Genomic DNA, 24,931 nt, shown 5'->3' on the forward strand with positions numbered 1-24,931 from the left:
CCAATTGTAGTTCAATGATGATTACGCACTTCCGGTTGGACGGTGGGGCGGATGGATGATGACAATTAACGCGTGATTCAAGGAACTTCTCAGTTGTCAGAGAAACGATAATGTATTATTGTTAATTTTTGTGAAGAATTTCTTTTCAGCTGAAGTTCTTAGTACAGATTTACAAGGAAGAAAAAAAACCCGACCGGGGTAAATAACTCCACAGTGCTTTTTTGAAAATTGACTTTCCAGGGGTTCAGTGAAAATGTACAGATGAGGACTTCTGCATTAGAAGTATTCCTGCATGTAAACGGAGTAAGTTACACTCGATTCTGATATTGTCCCTGGAGAAGAGAAGAGACAACGTCAGAATAGCGCCCCGGTTCACTTCAAGGTCTGCAAGCAGGTCCACTTTACCAATATTCTCCACGACTATATTTGTATTTAATCAGAATGGACATGTGAGGCTTTAGGACCATATGCCATTTACCCTATGGTAAGCTTACAATCCTAGCTTGTCAAATTGATATGTGAACACAAACATGTTTTGAAAACCTGTCATCAATATAGTTGATAGGTTATACGATGTCAGAAGTGATGTCAATAACCATTTGAAACAAGTAGTATACATATTAAATAAAAGTATCAAGTACATCGGAATTTGTAAATAATATTGAGTTTGGCACCATGAGTGAGACTCAAATTGCACACGGCGAAGGCTTGGTGAATGTAATAACAGCCTTGTCTTTCATGCCACAAATTATGATTATGCCAGAGCCAAATTCCTGCCTGTCTTCCATGAAGTTGCTCTGTAACCATGGTGTATTTTGTATAATTGGTCTAACACCAGCCCTATGATCAAATCATGTGAGCGGGGAGTAATCATGTTGACGTGACATGCGCAGTGTATTTACATCATCTTCGTAAAATATGTAAATACGGCGTCAATGACGTAAGCAAACTAGGTACAAATGAAACTTTTATTCTAACATTTTATTATTTTTTCTATACACGTGTTTTGTTTGTTTGTTTGTTGTTTTGTTGGATGATTGCCTAATCACTACAAGACGTGAATGCCCTGCTTCGTATCATAAATATCACGTGACGCGTTCAACGAACCCTTTTGTTCTTGGGATGAACAATTCTAGTATTTGAGTGTGTATAATTGTTCGTTAGCCTTGAAATCAAAAATTGAAAAACAATCAGAATTATACTTGTTGTCATTCTGATACAATCTCGTCCTTGATCATCAAATCGGCCTACACGTTCGTGAAAGTTTCGATCTCGCATGCCAACTTTACCCACTTATGCAACGTGTTGCCATTAGATGAACTGATTTCGCTGATCGGTCTAACTTTGAATGCGTTATACATACACATTTTCTTCAGATTTTTGTCTGAAATGGTTTTATCTGTGAATTTAGAGACATTTATATCAAAACCATTATTTTTTATTGTATTCAACTTGTGGGTAGAATTTGCAGCGTGCAGTTTCTATCTCGACCCAACGTGAGGCCACGGCCACCCATCGTTAAAATATGTTAATGTGGTCGTCAAAACCATGGAAACTGATCATGTTGCCCAACAATGTATTTCATAATAACACCGTTGTTTTATTTTTCATTCTCCAATTCAATATTTTATGCTTCGAAAGATGATATGATTAAGACGAACAAAGTGTCAACATAGCACTGCCTGTATTCGAAAAAATAGCAATGCCAACGAACAAAACCCTAAATCAGACGAACACTTACTATTAATTGGTGTAATTATCTTAATGACTTAATTACAAATATTGGGGGTTTTTTTAACTCTGGTTGTTTTCACTAAGATATGATTTCCGATTAAAAATTCTTCCGCATGTGAAAATTAATTTCGTTTGTATTAAAGCTACGATGACGTGCATAGACATGTTTATGTCGGTGTACTTTCAATTTGCTGGAACATGTGTGAGCTTAATACCCCGGCAACCAAGCCCAGTCATACCAGAGTTAAGACTTCGTTGTAAATCGAATCCTATGTCTTTTTCATGAAAGTACTCACAAGTGAGAATGGTGTTCACAGATTGGGAATTACATTTATAGATAGCATTCTACTCAATGTTGTGCGAAAACACCATTGCCGGACTCGTCATATGATTTAAAAGTTTAAGTTCCTGTACCTGAGTAGCTTTCAGTTACATCTCTTGTACCTTCGAATCGAAGTGATATGTTGTGATAGGATGTAGAATTTCTGCACCTCACGTATTTTCATGACTCAATAACAATGTATGAATCAAGGTTTATAGGTGAAATCAAATCCGATTCTTTCAAAGAGACCGTCATACAGGTGGGATTTGATTGATAGCTGTTATATTTACCGGACGTTATAAAGTGTCACGGAATTTGTTCACAGGTCAGGGCAAGCTAGCATAACAAGCATATCCACTTTAACACGGGGTCATAATATGCTATATTTTAATGTAACCAGTTGACTTAGGTGTGTTGTAGATGTGAATTCGACAAAAATACTCTAGAGCGAACTTTTAATCCATACAATTCGAGAAATTGATTTTGGGTATATTTGCTCCTATATTTTACTAATCGTTGATTGATAGCGTTTAACTGAAGTTGTATAACAAAATGTCATGGTATGTGTAAGCGTATGTATATAAAATCAACAAATTGCGTGCTGAACCCTTCATCGGGTCATGTGATAACAGCTGTTGGTCACGTGTTCAAGCTTCTTACCGGCGGGAAATGCCATGGGAGAATGGGGTGTGATTTGTTGTTATCAAAATCGTTTCTATATTTCAATCTATTGTCTTCATAATATCACGAACACAAAAAATACTGCCCTAAAATCAAACTCTTCTGGTTTCATGCACAGTGACTTGAATCAATCAGTGTGTGTTTGTGTGTATGTATGTGTGTGTGTGTGTGTGTGTGTGTGTACAATATATATATAATATGTATGCGTGTATGTATGTACATGTATGTATGTATGTATGTATGTATGTATGTATGTATGTGTGTATGTATGTATGTATGTATGTATGTATGTATGTATGTATGTATGTATGTATGTATGTATGCATGCATGTATGTGTGTATGTATGTATGTATGTATGTGTATGTATGTATGTATGTATGTATGTATGTGTGTGTATGTATGTATGTATGTATGTATGTATGTATGTATGTGTGTGTGTGTATGTGTGTATGTATGTATGTATGTATGTATGTATGTATACAGTTTGAATCAAGTTCCTGTGATTTCATGTATGACTATCCAGACCAGTCGACGTCTCTCCCGGGGTTACCATAGCCCCAATAGAATGTTTTAAACTCGCTTTGTATACATGGTCAAGTGGGTAGGCAATTACTGTCTTTCTGGAGAACGACTTGATCTTGATAAAAGTTTGTACACAATGGTAGTGTAGTCAGCCTTTCAAAAAGAGTGTCAAGGTTTAATGTTATGTTTACCACATTCACTTTAAAGGCCCACTTTGAAGGGGGAAAAATTGAAGTTCTTTTTCTTAGGTGTACAAATCAGTCAGTGTTTGGCAAAGTTATAGAAAAAGTTGGTCCCATGTAATCTTCATGCCTCCACTGATAAGATAACACTAAAGTGAGAACCTGGGATTGAAAACCTGGTCTTTAAGTTTCTCATATTTCCTTTCAATTACAGACTAAGGTAGTTCTCGTTTTCTTCATTTGTAGGTCGGGGCGACATAATGTAAGTTTAGCAAGGCCTCTAACATAAGACTTAATGTTAATGAAAGCAAAATCTATGTAAAAGTATATTGAAAACACTTTTAAGCAGTCTGCACTGTTGATACAGTTTTTTTCAATAACGAATATGGTTAATTTATTCATGAGGGGTGTACAAGAGTGGATAATTATATGCGTTTCAAAGATTAGCATATAATTACTATCTATTCGTTACGTAAGTGAATTCCTGTCATTGGTTGGTTGTTGTGATTCACAGGTGTTGTGTTGGGGTATATATGTGTTTAGAAGTCCTTTGTTCGTCAGTCTCGGTTGTCTCTGCACGATGGCAACAACAGCAATTTTTTCCTTTATGTAATATCTTATAAAGTTTGATGTCAACTGTAAATCCTTCACCTTCAAGTATTAATATCAGATTTTTCATGGATGCTGTATTTCAGTTTATAATTCAATTGTAATTTATTTGTAACTGCTTCTGTAAGGGGGGAGTCATGAAATAAAAGTGGTGGATGATTTCGGGGATACATAGTGTCCATCGTGGGGTGTTCGACAACCACCGCATACTACCGCATATATTCTGTCTTGTCTTTATTTATTAGTATGATACAGTTTAGTATAGATTATGCATTTATTGGTATACCATGTCATTTATAAGATAGAATATATCATTTCAACCTTGGAAACAGAGGGTAAAATCCTGACAACGCACATAAACATACGCCCCCTCTCTAGTTTTCCTTCAACATATCCTGAGGCAATACTGAGGACGGTTAGTGTGACAAACAATAGTTAAACTGAGTCAAATAACCAGATATAGGTCAGCCTAGTCCAAATTACTTTCAGCAAGGTCATGTTAACATTGGAATGTGTCGTTACTGACAACTTAGGCTATTGTGGTCTGTGGTCAAATTAAAGTAAAAGCCGCCACATAACTTTGAGTGTATGGAGTGTTAGATCTAGAGATAAAGTATATAAACAAGCGACGCATAGCAGTTGCCCTGTCTAGTATCCCCAGTTTTTCATCAGCAATGTTCTAAAACACAGTCTTGTGAGAGTGAAATAACCAAATTGAATTCTGGAGTAACCTGGTAACTTTTTCTTCTTCTTTGATCTCGCCGTTCTTTTTCGCGTATCCTTTTGCTTTTCCTCTTCATTTTCTTTTCAAAGTTGGTGCGAACTTTTGAAATATTTCAATGTCAAGGTTGAGCTCATGTAAAAGTTTGAAGAGTAACCGTGTTGTGTTAATCACTGCCAGACGATGAAATATATCTTTGTCAAATTACAAATATACAATGTATAAATAAGTTAATCGTCAATAAATAACTATTTTGTTGTGCACAAATAAAATTCCATTCATTATATATATATATATACATGTATATATATATATATATATATATATATATATATATATATATATATATATATATATATATATTATAGTCTTTATATGTTTTTGCTAATAAAATACAGAATTTCACAATTCCAGCTGTAATATAACTAGTTAAAACAGTTCTCAGTGTCATCAATATTTACATACTCAATGTTACTTCCGTGTATGACACCTGTTGATATGTTGACGGATATTGAAGAGCGCCCTCATTTGCTACAGGTGAACGATGACACTATCACTTCCAAGAAAGTAACTAGATCTCTACTTCCATCTCATTATTTAATGGTTTTTTTAAAGTGAAACATTATTGGAAACACAATTTTAATCCATTGCAATGCTCAATTAGTTATTTATAACTGAAATGACAATACAGGTATAATTGGAATTCGTTTGTCTTCCCTTGAAAATCTATCATTTGTGAATTGACAGAGCCTTGACAATTACATATGACGCATTACAATGGGAAAGGCAAATAAAAGGCATGGTAAGGCTTTTAATAATTTGTTCCTGTGACGTCTATTACGAGTACAGACAAGTTCACACTCACAATGCTGAGGGCGCTGTTACCTGGGTTCTAAGTGTGGACGTGAAGAAAGTTGATATGTGTGGCTTTATCGTGTGTGACGATTCTAGGACAACTGCCCCCCGGACAACTGCCCCCCGGACAATTGCCCCCGGACAATTGCCCCCGAAGGACAATTGCCCCCCGGACAATTGCCCCCGAAGGACAACTGCCCCCCGGACAACTGCCCCCGAAGGATAACTGCCCTCCGGACTACTGCCCCCGAACGAAAAAAAAACTAGTATTACAGATGTACGGGTTTGTCATTCATTAAAAAGTCACCGTCGGCAACTTACCGCCGCAATTTGCGTACATTATACTCACTACATTCACATGTTTTACTCTATAGTTATCTGTGATAATTGTTACGTCATTCATAAATGTCGGCATGATGATTTAACTTACCGCCGTAATTTGCGTACATTATACTCACTACATTCACATGTTTTACTCTATGGGATGGCACCGCAGAATGCAAGCCAACGTTGCTTCTCATCACCCAAATATATGGCGATTTCTCAATATTCTGAAACGTGAGCAGGCATGCACTTAACAACGTCGTCATCAACCAAATGATTGCCGGTGAATCAGCGCAACCACAACGTCGACAGTATCAAGATTCCGCAGCCAGAATCCATGCAATAGTGCAAGATTTTGAAAATCGTCACGTGCTAGATTTTCTTCGGGGAATAGCCCACAATTTACACTGGCTGATCATGATAAACCGAGCCGAGTCATCATTTACTGTCACCAAAGTCTAACGAGAATGTACATTCTGAGTCTCAATATTTTTTCTACTTTTGACTCGTTTTCTATCTTGTTACCTGTATATTTTGGTGACGGTATTGAACTGATAATAAATAAATCTTTTCCAGTAAAAGAAATGACTTCGTGTTTGTGTTTAGTGAGTATAATGTACGCACATTGCGGCGGTAAGTTGCCGACGGTGACTTTTTAATGAATGACAAACCCGTACATCTGTAATACTAGTTTTTTTTTTCGTTCGGGGGCAGTAGTCCGGGGGGCAGTTGTCCGGGGGGCAATTGTCGGGGGGCAGTTGTCCTTCGGGGGCAATTGTCCGGGGGGCAGTTGTCCTTAGGGGGCAATTGTCCGGGGGGCAGTTGTCCTTCGGGGGCAATTGTCCGGGGGGCAGTTGTCCTTCGGGGGCAATTGTCCGGGGGCAATTGTCCGGGGGGCAGTTGTCCTGTTACCGTGTATTCACGATATTATGATCATTTGACAGTAAATTAGCTTTTGTATTCTATGAACGTCCAAGCAAAATGAAATGTAGGTTTGTAATTAAAAACGACATGCACGTTGTCTTGCAGAGGTGTTTTTAGGGGAACCTGTTAATCAAGTTGGCTGAGGGGTTTTGCAGAGTGAAGAAAAGCACACTTGAATTATCAATATATTTTGAACACACATTACATTACCCTTGCATCAAAACCATTCACACGCATTACACTTCTGACGCAATTGTTCTCCTTCCAAAAATGTATACGTTTCAAAAGGCAAACTATGGTGTTCCCGTTACATACAAGTACAATTTCTGGTATTGCATCACATGCAACATGTTTACTTAGTATATTGCAGACATCGCTAAGTACGCCATGTTATATTTTAGTCTGGATGCAAAGATCTGAAAGATTCGATGAAGGATAGCGCCAGGCTAGTAATATTTCTCTACGGTCTAAAAGATTGATATTGGCAGAGTCATGACTCATGATGCACAGACTTTACTATCCTCACAAAATTGAACATGGATGAAAAGTGACAGTAGATCATAACACGACCGACCGGCGATGATGCTCCCGGTCCAGCTTAGAATCCTTTCTGATCTAGTATTATAGTACTGAAGAATACTTGACATGAACTCCTGTTCTGATCTATTCGAAGATCTAACGCCTTTTCTAAAGTGCAAACATGACAGTATCATTCTCGTGAGCCAGAGCACATACTTGGCGTATACGATTCGTAGGGTGCCGTACAGAGGGCTGTGTTTTACGATGTTGGACAGTATGGATTCCAGGCTTAGCATATACATGGAAAGACATGAAGCGTTTTGTAGTAAATATACTTTGTAACCGCAATGACTTTAACTATGACATAATCAAGTGACAGATGAAGTCCCGGGTTAAAAATAGTACTATGATTGATAGAACGTGTAAAACAAGTTCGCCCAGTTGTCGTGGATGTGTATTACCAATGTAGGAATTCGTACATTATAGTTTGAACAACCTTTTGAGGCATGGACATGTTGAAGTCAAATATCTATTTGCTTTGGAGGCCAGTCAACACTGAACCGTGTGAGTCTGTACACTATGTAAAAACACTTCCAGCAATAGTTCAAATATCAGTTTACATAACCTTTATTTTAAACCTCTAAATACCAGTACAAGTCTCACTAAAGTTTATCAACTCGTTAATTATTAGTACGACCACAGAATGCCTTCACAAACACGAATGTCAAGTTTCTCAGCTAACTCTTGTAACTATCTGTCGGCGGTATCTCGTGCACGGGTTAACTTAAACCGTGACGTCGAGACCCGGTGTTGAGATTCACTAACGACGTTAACACTTTCGCATTCTATAATCAGTGCGCTGATTCAGTCACAATGGGTTTGGCTAGGTACCGATGTGAGGTTTCATTGTTTGTGACGAGTTTTGTAACAAAAAAGTTATAATTTAACATTGAGGTTTTTTATTTTTGTTTTGGAAGTTACTTTCATGAAGTCAATGATCAAAAGTTGATGTGTTTGTTCATCTACTTTCATCTTTTCAAAATCCACATATTCTTACATTGTAAAAAGCTCATGTTACATTCTCACAAGTACAGACCCAGTCAGCAACTTAGCGGGCATGCGCAGAAATGAATAAAGTTTGGACACAATTACAGCTATACGAAGCATCGAATCTCCAGCCACTGAATTGTTTAAGGTTAATAGTTCCAGAATTTCAAACACCGTCTTTTGTCGTGTTTATGACCCCTCATTGCCGATATCTGTACCGTTCAGTAATTGGTAGGCAACACCCACTTGGTGTACTTTATCGTGTTGTTTACCTTTGATTAACAATGTCTTCGATAGAAATCACTCAAAACAGCAGATGTGGAACACTTATGACATTAAACAACCGAACACTATTGTTCCTGAAATCTAGAGTAGTTTTGAGAAACACTCGCTAATATTACTTTGTAGCTTTTCCGCAAACTGTACACCCAATTGTTGTTTTTCTGCGATAAACAGTACATTATACGTTCATTGATGTAGGTTGAATTAAGACAGAACATGGTATCATGCTAGTCTAGTGGCTATCCTTCATCGAATCTTTCAGATATCTCTTTCACCACGTTGGCATCCAGACTATAGTATCGTGTTGACTTTTTTTGAAAACCGCCAAGACAAGGTATCAACAAAGTAGTCGTCGATGGACATCTTTCCATGATGGAACTTTGCAAATACATATTTGCATTGAATTTGTCCTGATAATTAGTTGATGACTAATTTTTTCCGCATTTGGATAAAGACACTGTCGAATTTATCTATAGCAACTGCGGTCCGGAGTCGCCTTATCGACATTCAAATTATGCATGTTTGTTAATTAATGTTTTCGAGTTGTTGCCGGGGCTTGTGTTTGTTAGGGGCGAGATCAGTAGTTCAGAGTAGGATTTTTAAAAACGCAATTCTTTTACTTTGGGGTGAGGGGCATTTTGAGCCATTTAAGTTCTCACCCAACAAAAACGATTTTAGTTTTAATGTATCTGTTTTGTACTCATAAATACAAATATTTCTTTTTAAAATGCCGTCAAATTGAGAAAGGGATGAATTGTCATCATAGTAAATGCATGGCACTAAAATACAGTAAATCGTCAACTAAAGAACTTTTTTCCTCACTACATACTGGTTTTGTATTCATAGCACTACAATATACTACATATCGATTTCAAATTGATTTTGCTGTCTGAAACCTTTTCTAACTTCTGCCTACTCCTCTCTATCCTATCGTTGGGTAACTGGATCAAGGTGAGTAGGGTAAACCCAAAACCTCATTTTTAGGAATGACAATTGAAACCAATAAACCTGAAACAGAACGCCGTCTCGCTAGATAATTTTTTTTTACTAATACTGCTACTATTCGTCATCTGGTTTGACAAAAATATTAGCAACATTGTTTCATTTCCTTTCATTGAGTTACCATTATAGTAGAGGATCATCGTGAAATCATTTACATATTATAACAGTGCCCAATAGAAAAACTTACAACACGCAAAGACAATGTAGCAATGTTACCTAAGATTATATGTCAACCATAAAAAGTAGCAAATTGACGTTGATAAGGCTTTGACGCGCCAAACGACTCTCGGTTTCAGGTCCACTGGTTTATATTATATACTAGCTTATCTGACAACAAGTGGAAACAAAATTACTCTTGCCCCTACAATTGCAAATATTTAGGCGTAAAAAAAATTGTGTGGTTCCGATTACATTCAATTTTAAAATAGGTGGGGTAGGTAGATTTTTTTCATATGTGAGTGTCTAGTTCGGGTAGTTATGTTTTTCTGTTGTTTTCCACATGGTCTGTGTTATTGGCATCTTCTAATCAAATGTACATCCATTACAGATTGGAAGAACACGGTTTATATTGTCTTTTTCAGTTGATGTCAGTTTCCGCATCCACTATTTCTTGCGAGACAATTTTCGCGATTTTCTTATTTTGTTTTCTTATTTTTTTTCTCGAATATGTAAAAAAAAAGTTTAGGATTTGCGTGAAAAACTAGGTGGGGTCGGGTAACCGGAACCAAACAACTTTTTTTTATTTGGCCTAAGTGCCACTTCTTATCCGCATCTATGTTGGTTTCGATGATTGTCAAAATTTACTAAAAACTTGAACTAACAAGCGCATCAAGACTCTTACCTCGATATCTGCACTCGTATACCGGTAATGATAAATACGGGCATTAACAATTGTTTTAAATAAAGAAAAACGTTGCACGTCACTTTAAATAAGGCAAAGGTGACACCTCTCTAAGTCAAATTCAACACTTCTTCCTTATTTTAGAAGTTTTCAACTATTATTTCAATTGAATGAAAGATGAAACTGTGAGGTTGGGCCGGGAGGAGGGAAATTAGTCACTGCCATTAATAGATTGGACAACATTGTGTTTGCAAATAAGGTACACACCCGATACTAATATGGCGAACATTCAAAAAAGGTTGCAATACCGCTACATTTTATGAACAGGCTGGAAATAGCTGAAAGGTTGAACATGACGTATAGACAATTAAATTAGCGAAGTGCTACGCGTGACTTTGAGTTTATACTACACAACAAGTTTTTGTCATTACGTTTGCAGGTAATAGTTCTCGTAAATCAAATGTAATGTTGATACCGCAGTATAGTATAAAGAGCAGAGAAGAGAAGAGAAGAGAAGAGAAGAGAAGAGAAGAGAAGAGAAGAGAAGAGAAGGCAAGGCAAGGCAAGGGGGGTAAGGGAAGGCAAGGGGGTGAGGGGGGAGGAGAGGAGAGGATAAGGGAAGGGAAGGAAGGGAAGGGGAGAGGAGAGGAGAGAGGAGACAACTGCACAAAAAAAAGACAAGAAAATTGAAACAAAATGACTAAAAATCGAACTTGAAAAAAACTGTATGCAGACCAAACCTTAGCACGAATTCCTTGTGATGATGCCGTCACCATTGATACATGTGGATTGCTTTCAAAAATTTGTACTGCACTGTCGTCAACAGATGCATCGATGGGAAATGATAAGGTTACTGAAACTACTGGCTTAACTATAAACTGATATAAGCACAAACTGCAACTGTGAACATTCCAATACGGCTAGACCTAACACGTGACCTTCAAAAGAGTACACTAACTTGGCCAGGCAGTTCGCATGCGTCAAATTTTTCAAACAACCCATTGTTGAAACGAATATTTATACGTTCGTCTCAAATTGCTACTTTCGGCATTATTTAGAAATATGATGCATGATTAAGTTCCTATTCGAGAACTGGAGACAAGACCCCCTGCCTTAATTAATGGGCAAGGGGGCGACTAAGGCTAATGTTGTTGAAAAACATGTAAAATCAAGGTGTTTGAATTGGAATCGATCTCTCATGATTCAAAAGTCTAACAATAGACAAACATTTCTGAACGGTTTTATAAATATCAGCCTGAACTCGGACCACTATAGAGATTAGTGGTCTGAGGTCGGACGGTCTTTTCCGACCATGGCATCGAATCTCAGTTTGAATAATCGTCAAAGTTACGCTTATTTATACAAAAGTAATACCTACACATTTTGATTCATGTGTGCACATAATGATCAAAGAATTTCTTCGAAACCACTGTTAAAAAATCGAAAATCGAAATTTTAGATACTAAAGCCACCTGTGCTTCCGAAGTATTTTTATGCAATATGATATTAGTTTATTTGTAACTGGAATGATAATTCGTCCATAACTGGGTGAGCATGCCGGGGGCACGCAACCTCTTTGGCAGGGTTAGCCTACCTAAAGGTCAAAGGTCGCACTTTTACGACAACTCTATAAACCTAGACACCACCTGCAGCTGAGAAAAATTGCAACTATAGCAGATTGGAGAGATAGATTTTAATGAAATGTTTATAGTTTTACTACCCTGGCATGAAATTTCACTGGAAGGATAATGTGCCAGATATGGTCACTACATGCCATGGTATGTTGACAACAATGTTGTTGTTGTTGTATTTTTTTCGACAGTATTAAAAGAAAATGACGAATGAGAAGTTCTGAAAATGTTTGGTTTGTGTTATGGTGTTTGTGATGACTTTCCTCCATACCAACTGTATCAAATATTGAGTGTAAAAAATGAAGATTAAAACATTTCCTCTTAATGTGCTATAGTCACCATAACGCACCCATTTAGATGTATAACTAAGAGATAAACTGGGTTTACTGAGCTCTTATAGTACCACATCATATTTTCGTTCATCCAGTTTCCTCTAGGCGACTGTGTCCTTGTTAACGTTGTATACTTCGTTGAAATACAAGTTGAAATTGATAAACATGAATTGTTATTATGTGGGTGGCATTTCCTAAAGCTGGCAGCGTTTCATTCATAACTAGACGAGACGAACTGATTTCGCCAATAGCAAATTTTATTTAGTGTATGGGTCACATTACAAAATAGAGGGAATGTAAAAGCTATGGAGTTCTATCCAAGGTGTTGTTTCAACCAGGGACGTATAAACAGATACGTCCCTTTTTCAACATAACGTCCTGTGTAATTTATAATTATAGCGTTATTGTACACAATCACATGTAAAGTAATGTCATTTTTAGAGTCTTTTTTTTTCTCGTTTTCTTTTCCTTTTCCTTTTAACATAAAAGATAATGTCTTAAAAAATTTAAAAAATATTTAAATAAATTATACAAATTGTTGAGTTTTACGAGATAAACAGGAGATACTTAGTTTCGAAGATGCAATTCAAGATAAAGAGTTGTGGTATGTGTTGCACTATGAAAACAAGTGTTACAGTAATAGACAGTGAAGCGAAATGTGCATAGACTACCACTAACGCTAATATACCTATCATAGTAACACAACTCATCGCATCATCATCATCATCATCATCATCATCATCATCATCATCATCACCGCCACCACTACCGCCGCCACCGACACCATCACCATCATCAGCAGCAGTAGCAACTGCAACAGCAGCATCACTAGCACCTACCATCATCATTATCATCATCATCATTATCATCATCAACAACAAAAACAACAACAACGAGAACAACAACACCATCATCATCATCATCATCATTATTATATCAACATCATCATCATCATCAACAACAACAACAACAACAACAACAACAACATCGTCCCCGTCACCTCCTCAATCACCACCTTCATTCTAACACGATACGGCAGAGAATAAAATCAATACCCATGCAGTTGTTGACATCCAGCTCTTAGCTAGACACAGCATAGTTACAAAATAAATGAATTAGTATTGATTTAAGTACACTACACTTTCAATCTTAATGACAAACTTTGATGATAATCCCCTTTCACCTAGAGGCCAACCAACTTTTTCCTCCACCTGTATACCTATATGTATTGGACTATACAAATAAGCATAAACACCATATGCAGGTGTGGTAATAAGTTCTTATAGTCAGGTTACTGACTTTGAAAAAAAACGGAAGTTCAAATAACATTTTTCCTAATTTTCGGAATCGGGATGAGTAGCGATAGAGAGAAGCTATTGACTAAAACAACTTTCATCATTCAGTGAAGTCATGATGGGCGAATGATTAGAGTTAGTTAAAGTGACCGGCTAGGAATCAGCAGGTTGCAGGTTCAACCGTGTACCCCTGTCGCTGCCGTTTGTTTCTGAATGGTTAAAGTCCTTGGGCAAGATTTGAACCACGATTATGCCTCAGTCAACCCAGCTGTATAATTGGGGACCTGGTAGGATAGAAGTTGCAATGTGAATGCTTTAATCCTATGCGCTTATTAAAAGGCTGCAATGGATTGTATGCTCCCCAGGGAGTTGAGGAAGTGCAATGACCGTTGTGCCACTATTGATCCATGCCAGGTGTAATAATTGTAAAAAGCACTTTGACCACAGAGCGAGAAAGCGCTAAGGTGGGTTATGTTTCACATAAAGCCAACTCATCGGTCACTCTGATCATCTGCTTTTTTTTTACATGAACCCAACTATAAATTAGTGTCATGATGATGCTTTCTCAGGTGCTTCATCTCTGAAATAAATTACAATTTCTCAAAAGCTAACTTTGCAACTTTTCTTTGCAACTTCCCGTCGTGCTGGAAACTGGCGTTACCCTATCAACTGTTTGATTGTAGTATTTCATTGAGTATCGTCAAAAATGATACACAGTCATTGTTATTTCTACACTTTGGGAATTTATATTTAAAAAACGACTCTACGTAACCACATGTATCGTCTAATTCTACTCTCCAGGTGCATGCCAAAACTCTGGCATTTCCTTTTTTTCAAATTAGTAATGGTACCTGATCACGATTGGGTACAAAGAACTCGGCTACGATAGAATTTTGATATAGAAGTGTTCATAGCACTGTTGTTCTGTCTCATGATATGTCGCAGTGACCTGTTATTTAAAAAAAAATACATACAAGAACTCTTTCTTTCCACCTGATAGATTGATTAAAACTGTTCCATGGACATTTATTTCATGAAAAAAATTGGATGATGCAATGCATAGCATACGTACTGTATTAATATATAGGCAGGGAAAAGAAAGTGTTAAAAGAATTACTTTATATCAACGTACCTGTTGATGGCAAGCTCTTCTGATCAACTACATTCGATGCAGCGTCTATCTTTCCCATGTGAGATTGGAACAGTGCTGCATGCTGTCACTTGCTGTCACCGAAAGCTAAGATGTTAATTATATTTGGGGTTTATTTTAGAAATAAGAAAGTTAAAATGTTGATTGATCAGACAGGTAAACATTGACATTGCTATGTGGTAAAAAGTCAACAGAGTGGCATTGCATAACATTCAAAGTGTGCGCATGCTCGAAAGTTTATCATTATTAGAATAGTTGACACTACAAGAAATACAAAACCTAATCGATCCAAAATGACAACAAACAGCAAATTTATATAAAGTTTTCGCAGTGGAGATAATTTTCAATGTTTCTTTATACAAATATGAAATTGATAGATGAGGAGATGTTTAATTTGTTTTTTGTTTTTTTTGTATTAGGTTGTACTTACAAAGAAAAGTGTACATATGTAAATTAGAATTTAAAAAATGCTAATCAGAAATGTACATAGACTAATGAAGGGAGGGTTTTATCTTGAGTCATTTATTAGACTCCAAGTTGCGAAACTTCGTAAGAGCTCAACCTGACGCTTCATCAGTTGACAAAATGTCATTCTAAATTCTGAGCTCATTATTCAAATAAGTGGGGGGTTTCAAAATCCGACAGAATGTTGCGATAAACCAATATGCTTTTGTATTTACAACAGGGTGAAATATAATAATGTAATATATGTATTTCGATAGCCTGGCAGTGCTTAGATGTATTGCTATAAGCTAGAAACAAATGCAGCATTATTCCCGTGCCACAGACCCACGATTCAATCCCAGATTCTCGATCGTGTACGTATTAGTGTTAACTTATCAGTAGAGCCATAATGTCAACATCTACATAAGATTTGTTCAGGACAAATTTTCTGTTGCTCTGCCAGACAACTCATTTTTTTCACATTCAAAGTTTTATCGTAATCCAACGGGGCCTTTAATATTTACGCGAAATTCGATATGAGGAAGTAATGTTAGATCAAAAGGATGCGATTTTGTACTCATTGTTGTGTGGATGTTGTCCTTAGCGAGAGTAAAAATGTCTATGAACTTCCATGGCCAGCTTTGTTCTCATTTATCATTGAAAAGTAGAGATGTGGCGAAATGCCGACGGTTTAGCGCGCCTCTCACGACTGTTTTATACGCTCTTTTGGAGGTATTATAAAATGTGGTGAAATTGTTTTCACTGCTGCAAGCCGCGCTCAGCTTGACAAAGAGGGCGTTGTTCTTATCCACACCAAACGCTCCATCGTATGTGAAGTCGTCACATCGTAATTGCGAACTTTATTTACCATATATCCTTGCGATTATCCAACCTTTCTGAAACACAAAATTAAAACATATATTTCACTCGTCTGACTTATTGTCGAAATAATTATTTTCACACTTTGGAATTTTTCTTGAATAATTTTGGAATGCATCACAGCAAAACGTATTAAAAGCTGTGCATTGATACTGCAAACCAGTGAAGGTTCGCTGAAGAAGGGACATAGAATGCTTGATAAATTTATACAATTGCATTATCCAAATAACGACGTTGGTGGCGCTGTATTAATCAATGATGTATAGCGCACACAGTCCCCGTAATATAGTTGATACACGTGATACAGCCAGGGACGATGGTTAGAGGCATGTTGAAAATCATCAAATACCAATTATGCACTAATACTGCTTTGGACTTTAATGTACCATCAAACGATCTAGTCAAACAGTAAAACGTAGTTTTGATGATCAAATGATTGAGACTTTGATGTTTCGAAAGGGTTACAATGTTAAAAGATTGTCACTGGTGACACTCCCGCACTCCGCTCTGGCTAGGGATGGTTATCTGAGCGCCGCCAACGACGGTATACTAAGGATGTGTTAGATATGTCCAAATAAAAACTGAGATAAAGTCTTCTTGATTGTCTTTGATATTTCCTTAAGGTGGTATCTTTATTTCTGGGTCAGTCTCCTTCTTCGAAACAAAAGAAGGAAAAATTGTGAACTAGATACATTAATCGAATCATGTGGAAATACATTTTTTACAGCCATTCTCCCATGATCACAAATACGAGAATTTCTTATAAACGGTTCTTTCAGTCTTGTTGAATAAATGTCATAATGATTCAAATTGTATAATTCTGAAGCCAGTTGAACAAATGTGTGTATGGATAACTAGATTCTCAGCTATTCTGTATAAAAGGAGTGACTGGGCTAGAGTCAAGGATATTGTACGTACTGTTTAAGCCATCTAGCACTCTATCAGGCAAACAACAGGCTAACTTAAATAAAAGTCTTCGTTGAACTCTGTACATTGATCAAGTAATCAAGGTGACTTCTTTATGAACAGGTATTTAACTCCGCCCATGACCGTCTAAACAATATTTACACGTTTTCCTCAAATATCTAAGGTGAAGACAGATGGCAAGGTTGTTAATAATCTGACTTCAAGTCTATCAAAATAGGTCAGAGTTCAAAATCATTATTGTTACATCTTTGAGCTCAGAGACTTGTCTAACCTTTGAGACAGTACGACCATAGTCAAGTCCCTATCCGGGGTCCCTATATTAGGTATCGTGACGATTTACAACTCCATTCACGACATGTAGTAGTAAGGTAATATTTTGGATGATTTTTACAGAGTCTCCTCATCCAACGCTAAGCTGTATTAAAGTGAGACGATTCTGTCAAAAATCATCGAACAGGGAAGTGTGGACTAACTTATGCGTCGGACCTCTAAATACAGTACATGACGGGGTGACATACTCTCTCAAAGACTTGTCTTGGTACATGCGGTGTGCTACAACCAGTATCAATCTCTTGAGATTGTAACACTCAGTGAGAGAATGTGTAACACAGGGAGCTTCTTGAGATACTAGAGTTACACTGTACCAATACACCTCTCCGGGTAGACTGTAAGATGCGTCGTGTTATTCAGCCCTATCAGGCTTCTTACATGTAACTAGTTTGGATGCCAACGTGGTGTAAATCGTAACCGTATAGGAACTACTAGACGAACATGCACTAGTAACTGGCTGGTAGTGTGGTGTATCTTGCAGACTACTCTCTGGGCAAACAAGTTGACGAATATCTGATCGTGAAGGAAAAGCTACTGGTTTCATGTATGCAATAGGCAAAATCTATTCACAGCCACTGAACAGAAACCAAGGCATGCTACATGTAAAAAAAAAAAAAAAAAAAAACTCGTGAAAGGATATTAGGAATTTGTCATAGGTATATGGAACCCATGCCGTATTAACAAAATCACAGTGTTTGTTTATTAAAACAGATAAGTTTGTTTTGAACTACCTGGTAAAAATTCAAGGTATTTGTAAACCAACTGCCATATCCTTTTACTATACACTGGAACATGCGTACTGTCAGCCCACATTTGACATTTCTGAATTGTCACAGATTCAGTAGCCAATGGTATTGCTCCATCCATCCGCCCATTTGTCCGTCCGTCCGTCCTTCCTTAGTCCGTCCAGCCAGCCAGCCAGCCAAACAGACAGACAGACAGACAGACAGACAGACAGACAGACAGACAGACTGACTGACTGACTGACTGACTGACTGACTGACTGACTGACTGACTGACTGACTGACTGACTGACTGACTGACTGACTGACTGGTTGGTTGGTTGGTTGGTTGGTTGGTTGGTTGATATACATACATACATACATACATACATACATATGTTACGGATGACAGAATACAACTTTTTAATATTCGCTAAGTTTCGATGTTTTGCGAGGTCACCGTGAACTCTCAGCTGTCATGAATTAACACTTAGAACAAATGTTTGCATTTCGCGAATAGTATTCTTCTAAGATGACAACATTGAGTTATTAAAAGATCGTTGATGTCAAATAATGACTAATTACAGACAGTTGAAAGAACAATGACGTGATCACATTGTTTGGCTAGTTTTCATATTTGCCAATATCATTTGCATTGAATTAAGGCGACGGCAATACTTCCGTTTTAGTCATTTATGGTGCTGATTACTTTATCACCCAATCATTTGAGTATTGTATATTTTATGTTTATAAGAATTTGATGGAATAATAAAATGATGGATTCAGTCTTTGGAAGAGACGGTCCGAGGTCAGGAGCTTCGATCTGCTCCGTGGCCACTTCCAAATGATCCAGGTTAACCATGAACATTGTGTGTAGTTTGAGCTAATTCTCTAAAAGTCCAAGTCGATCCCGTGTACAGAGTGGAGAGAGAGAGAGTAACATGAAGGGGGTTACCTTAACAGAAGAGGTAAAGACCCCCTTACAAATTTGTTACATTGGTGGAAGAACCGGCCTTGGACTAGAAGGACCATTGTGTGCGTAATGAGACAAATTTACACTTTATGAAGAATAATTGACAACCTTTGAGAAGAAAAAAAAAACCACCGCTGGGTGAGTGACAAATCGATGACTCGAGAACTTTTCGAAAGGAAACTTTTAATGATTATGTCGCAATGGTAGGAATTAAACTCGAACTAGAACTCGTAAAATATTGCAGTGATCGACTAAGACAACGCAGAAGGAGGAATTGTGTTTCAAAACGTGGAATTGTGAATAAACAGACAGCGAGAGAGACTTTGACAAACGTAGCAGTGAAACCTTCAACGAGGACCGAACAGCTGACAGGCGATTGGAGATATCGCGTATCGGACGCTGATGCAGACCGAAGCAGTTCGTATGTGAACCACATGTTTAAGACTGTTGAAGGACAAACAACTCATTAATCATACGGTAGTAGAGATTTGCTAAAGATTGACATTATTATTATTGCTCAATTCATTTTTATTCACGATCAGCGAGTTTGTTACTGTGTGTACAAAGCTAATCATGAGAAACATGTGTAAGACATAATAATTGTATGTTCGATTTAGTTTGACTACGAACAATTCTGGGAATCTATTTTCTTACCACAACCAATTCAGTGATGCTGTTTTACATCTCAATGGTCGCGTACAAGCAGAAAGAATATTATTGATTTATCTATGGAGAAAATTTTAGTTTTAATAAGGATATTTTTTGAAGTATGGAGTATTGGAAACTCCTCGAAGTTTTGTTGACTCTGAGTTGTAGTGAGCCGAAACGCGACAGATAAATGCGTTGCTCACAAGTTGAGTCTGATTTTGTGATGTATAGTTCCTACACAGTAAAGGAAGGAACTATGTTGATATAGTATTTTATTGAATCTGCAGTACAAGATAAATATTTGATTTTCAAAATTTGAGTTTAAAACAGAGATCCGACCGAAATGAGCTGTGTTATTGTCTATGCAAAAATTCCTTTCAAATACCGCAAGAATTTCTGAAATTCCTCAGATGCTAAAAACCCGTATGATAACTGCTAGTCCAACTTTTTTCAATCGTAAACGACGTAAAGTTGTTGTTTTTCACAAAAAAGAAAGGCATCATTTGTTTGATGAAATTATCATCTATTTCTCGATTTTTGAGTTGTCAATGAAGAGTACCTGTATGATAGATTTTACAAGTCAAAATTCAAAAGGGTTTCATTTTTTTATCTGGGTAAAAGATAGGCACGGCTGTGTGAGTGATTGTATAGTCTGGCCAGACGCTGTATGACAGAGGAGCTGTATAATAGAGGACTTTAAAGGTACTTCTTGAATAACCACTCGCATTTATCGTCAATGTTGAAAAAGATAATCGCTGCAATTCACAATCTTTGAAAGTAAACTGCCTGTCTCGAAATCAGACTGCTGTTCAAGAAATGAGCACACACCCATAATATTCCAAGTTTAATTTCTTTAATTGTTTGTACTTTTCTCCTTTTCTATCGATTTACAAAATCATAAAAAGTGTTTCATTTATGAAGGGCTATTATTTTTGATATTTTAATGTGTGGCGGGGACGCCACACTTTGGGAAAAGGTGATAGTGTTACGGATGACAGAATACAACTTTTTAATATTCGCTAAGTTTCGATGTTTTGCGAGGTCACCGTGAACTCTCAGCTGTCATGAATTAACACTTAGAACAAATGTTTGCATTTCGCGAATAGTATTCTTCTAAGATGACAACATTGAGTTATTAAAAGATCGTTGATGTCAAATAATGACTAATTACAGACAGTTGAAAGAACAATGACGTGATCACATTGTTTGGCTAGTTTTCATATTTGCCAATATCATTTGCATTGAATTAAGGCGACGGCAATACTTCCGTTTTAGTCATTTATGGTGCTGATTACTTTATCACCCAATCATTTGAGTATTGTATATTTTATGTTTATAAGAATTTGATGGAATAATAAAATGATGGATTCAGTCTTTGGAAGAGACGGTCCGAGGTCAGGAGCTTCGATCTGCTCCGTGGCCACTTCCAAATGATCCAGGTTAACCATGAACATTGTGTGTAGTTTGAGCTAATTCTCTAAAAGTCCAAGTCGATCCCGTGTACAGAGTGGAGAGAGAGAGAGTAACATGAAGGGGGTTACCTTAACAGAAGAGGTAAAGACCCCCTTACAAATTTGTTACACATACATACATACATACATACATACATACATACATACATACATACATACATACATACATACATACATACATACATACATACATACATACATACAAGCATGCGTGCGTGCGCAAACATGGACATGCATGCATGCATGCGCACACATGGACACATACACACACACACACACACACACACACACACACACACACACACACACACACACACACACTTAAATGCATATGCATCGATTTTAAAAGTTTTTTTTTTTTAATTTGTGACAAAGTAACCATTTTAATGAGAGTACATACAGTGTGAGTGTGTTTAATTGTAGGTGATATCACGTGGGGAAAGATCTGCATCTATTTCTGGGTAATTGTCCATACTAGAGAAATGCTGTGTATACATTGCATTCCTCTATTCTGTAAAATTCTTCAGGTATTGTTCTTTCATACCGCATTCCTATTGTACCTTGCCACATCGCATATGTCTGATCTAAAACGAGGTTGAAAATGAATTAACGCTTTACATTATTTCATAGTTTTAACCTTCAAAAACTCAAAGTCTGGCAACGAAATGTTATCGATTAATTATTAATTCACAAAACAAAGGTGTTTGCAAAGTGAAATGTCACCTGGACGTCATATTTTCGTTCGTCTCCGCGTCTCAGCAGATCACAGCTATTTCCACGACTGGCTGTGTCATCGACCTTTCCTGTTACCGAAAAAGATCATGGAAAGACCCGGACATGTTATTTCAATTCAACTCTACCTTTCAGGAAAGTTTGGCCCAATACTTCCTGGTCCTCTTCTGTGGCATGGATGAATGTGTACTCGAATAAGCCTTTGGGGGTTTCAAGTTATTCAAAGTGGTATGACAAATACGGTGAAAAACAATCTTATGCTTATAGAAAATACACGAATTATTAACCCAGATGGTCTTATATTTCAAGCTACCCAAATAATACAAAGGCTTAGCTTAGATAGTAAGACAACGACAAGTCTCTAAGCTAGTAGCCTGTACACGGCACTAGTGGTAGTCCGTTTATCTCTCATACCACGTTGGTAAGAGAGGTAAACGGCGTACCCCGAGCTCTGTAAACAGGCTACTGGGCTGAGCTAACGGCACGGGTAGCCTCCACTGCACTGAGACCGTGACTATGATTTTTGGTTATCGCCTCTTCCCATGCATGAGCTCGTGGTAATGATTGTATAGCGGCATTGAACTTTTGCCCAGGGTACAATATAAACTAGTCTGGAAACATAGTCTAGAGGGGTGAGATATTGACATTTTAAGCCTCGGATAGCTTCTAGACTAGGATATATCTTCCAAGATTTATATTTAAAGGAGGAGTTGGCCATAAAACTAGACGATGACGAACAGTTCGACACCAGAATTAGTTGATCAAGCGTTAGAATTTCTTCCACGACATGACCATTGCAATTTCTAGCAATTTCTCACAAGACCGTTTAATGTGAGATTAGCCAACAATTGCAATTAAGTTTTTACTATTCCACAAGACGCACATGTTATAATAGTCTAGAGGTTATCCATGGCTTTGAATCTCTTCTCATAGAAGAGATACCATAAGGGGTGAGGAGAGATCTTGAGATTTAACAGATAGTAAATAAAAGCTTTGTCTTATGACGTTTTGAACAATCCATAATTAGATTTGTAAGCATGCTGGGACTCTCAAAGTTTAATGCAAAGAATTGTATGTTTTATATCAGGGTTTTATATGTCGTGTATTTCTTTAGATAAACATTATGCGCTTTACTAATGAACAAGTACACACATGTGAATATGTCAATTCAATGAGAAACCACCATAACAATATATGAGAAATCGTTAATCTGGAGGTCATCTAGTCTGGATGCCAACGTTGTCTCGTGAGTGGAGGTGTAAATTGTAATGATACCGTATAGGAACTAGACTAGAGCCTAGAGGCTAACGTGGTATCGAAGCATCTCTTAAACAGCGTGCTGTGGTCTAAAACAGTTCGTTGTCAAGCAAGAACGACTGTAACCTTTTGGTCTTGTTTTTTCACCGATGACAGGAAATACAGGAATGTATGTGATATCCAGGATAAAGCAAAGGCAAACTTTCTTATCTTTATTTGTTGTCATATTTGGCATATTATTTCGACACTCCACCTTAAGTACGTCATTTTGTGATATCATTACGTAAGAGAGAGATTGCGGTCACCTATACCAATATGTGTACTAAAGGGAAATAAACGAAACTCTTTCATTTAAAAAAAATTCATTCAAAAATCCTTAGCTTAGTATCTTGCGCGAATAAAACAGTCTGCTGCAGGTGAGAGTCTTCGCTCGGTGATCACCAATTTTGGTCTTGAACGCCGATTGAGAATTTCAAAAATTGATTTGCTATTCAACATCACAATAAAGCTACGACAACACAACAAAGATTCAATACAATCCCAAATCCTCTGAAATTTTCCAACTCTATTTGTGTGATGACAACCTTGTGGGCTTTTTTTATAGAATAGTACTAAAATTTCAGTTTTTTTATTCATAAAGTCAATCTAGGCAAACTGTGGCCGTATGCTATCGCAAAAAAAAAATCGCCTAGTAAAGAAAATCAGATAGTTTTCAAAAATTCCATATTGGCAAACATAACATGTTCTTTGTGGAAAACATTTAGTATTCCGTTGTGCGGATGTAAAATGCTCTGAATTTTCGTGTAAAAATTATCGGTCAACTCACGTTAATTTTTATAAAAGAAGTGTTACGAATCGTTTCTACTTCTCTTTGGACAAAAAATAGACCTACACAATTCAGCATCTGAAGTAAATATGAGAAATAAATATCTGTTTAGAATGATACTGTGTAAAAATGTGTATCGGGAAGAGGTATGGTTACCCTAAAAGGCAGCTCAAACAACTTGAAGCTTACGAACGCCTATCAACAATCTTGATGTCTTGGTGACACCTACTTGGAACAAATGACTATGGTGCTATTTAAGTTTATTACCTAATCATATTTTATTTATTTATTTTATTTCATTGTATATCATATATCGCTCCACATTCTGTGACAACACGTTCACCAAAACGTGCATTCTTCGTTGACAACTTGGAACATTCAGCATCCTTATTCAGTCTGGTTCCAACTTGCACAGTGGGCACACCGAAAGTACACACCAGGTGAGATACCTTCCCTTGCCTTCCTTTCTCCATTCTCAGTGACTCTACCCCCAAATTGTATATAGTTTCATGGCATTGCGTGGATTGAAACATTATAAACCTAGCCTTGTTTAGTTGCTATATTACTTTTAAACTTTTTATGGCGATGCAATATCTTGATGCACATTCGTTAAACTTGATCAACAAAAAGTATATCACATTTTGACCGGAAAATATATGTCATATTAAAGTTATAATTTATCGCATCATGGGAATGGGAGGATGCATTTCCATTACCTATATTAAAAGTTGACGCGGGGGGGAGAGA

The sequence above is a fragment of the Glandiceps talaboti genome, chromosome 12 (genome assembly GCF_964340395.1).
Source record: "Glandiceps talaboti chromosome 12, keGlaTala1.1, whole genome shotgun sequence".
Lineage (NCBI taxonomy): Eukaryota > Metazoa > Hemichordata > Enteropneusta > Spengelidae > Glandiceps > Glandiceps talaboti.